Here is a 1643-nt window from a genome sequence, read left to right as displayed (position 1 = left end):
CTGTGGTACGGTGGGCGATGGTCCAAATACAAGTATGGGGAGGCCTGGCAGATTGATTACATCACACTGCCTCAAACCTGCCAAGGCAAGCGCTGTGTGCTCACAATGGTAGAAGCCACCACTGGATGGCTGGAGACCTATCCTGTGCCTCATGCTACTGCCCGGAACACCATCCTGGGCCTTGAAAAGCAAGTCCTTTGGAGGCATGGCACCCCTGAGAGAATCAAGTCTGACAATGGGACTCATTTTAAGAACAGCCTTATAAACACCTGGGCTAGAGAACATGGTATTGAGTGGGTGTACCACATCCCTTACCATGCACCAGCTGCAGGCAAAGTGGAACAGTGCAATGGATTGTTGAAAACCACCTTGAAGGCATTGGGTGGGGGAACTTTCAAAAATTGGGAGCAGCATCTAGCAAAGGCCACCTGGTTAGTTAACACCCGAGGTTCTACCAATAGAGCTGGTCCAGCCCAGTCTGAGCCCCTGCATACAACAGATGGAGATAAGGACCCAGTAGTGCATGTCAGAGGTCTGTTAGGAAGGACTGTTTAGGTTAATTCTGACTTGAATACAGACAAACCCATCCGTGGGGTTGTCTTTGCTCAGGGACCTGGTTGCATGTGGTGGGTAATGCAGAAAGATGGAACAACATGTTGTGTACCACAGGGAGATCTGATTGTTGGGTGAAAACCATCTGTAATGTGAAATTCCTGTATACCCCTGCTTGCTGAGGGTCACTGTCACTGTTCATACATAGCTGTGTATACATATATGTGTGCATTGGGGTGTGTGTGTGTAGAATTAGAATATATTAGTTTGGGCAATGAGCCAACAATATGGGATAAGGGGTGGAATGTCTTGGGGTGACTTTATGATATTGTTTCCCCTATCACTGCTCTATGCCCAGAAATTAACCTTGTGCCTTTCTGTGCCTTTAAACTGAGCCTGAGAGGAGGAAGAGGAAAAAAACCGAGCAAACTTCTCAAAGCAGTTTTTCAAGGTCGCAGACACGCACTCTTCTGCTTCTGCACCCATGTTGTGTACCACAGGGAGATCTGATTGTTGGGTGAAAACCATCTGTAATGTGAAATTCCTGTATACCCCTGCTTGCTGAGGGTCACTGTCACTGTTCATACATAGCTGTGTATACATATATGTGTGCATTGGGGTGTGTGTGTGTAGAATTAGAATATATTAGTTTGGGCAATGAGCCAACAATATGGGATAAGGGGTGGAATGTCTTGGGGTGACTTTATGATATTGTTTCCCCTATCACTGCTCTATGCCCAGAAATTAACCTTGTGCCTTTCTGTGCCTTTAAACTGAGCCTGAGAGGAGGAAGAGGAAAAAAACCGAGCAAACTTCTCAAAGCAGTTTTTCAAGGTCGCAGACACGCACTCTTCTGCTTCTGCACCCTTCTTGCTTTTCAGTCAGCTTTTGGCTCCTTTTCTCCATAGGGAGACGGAGAGTTGAACTTTGTTTTCCTGAGACTTCGTTGTTTTTTTTTTTTTTTTTTTTTCTTCTTCTTCTCTTCTGGACTGTTTCAACATCAGACCACATTGGGAGAATTTTCTACCAAGGCCCTGGAGGTGGGCCCACGATCCAGCTTCGAGGAGGAGGAGAGAGACCATATCTACAGA

Source organism: Corvus brachyrhynchos, unplaced genomic scaffold, assembly GCF_000691975.1.
Source record: "Corvus brachyrhynchos isolate BGI_N302 unplaced genomic scaffold, ASM69197v1 scaffold50, whole genome shotgun sequence".
Classification (NCBI taxonomy): Eukaryota; Metazoa; Chordata; class Aves; order Passeriformes; family Corvidae; genus Corvus; species Corvus brachyrhynchos.
Note: the sequence above shows the minus strand (reverse complement) of the source record.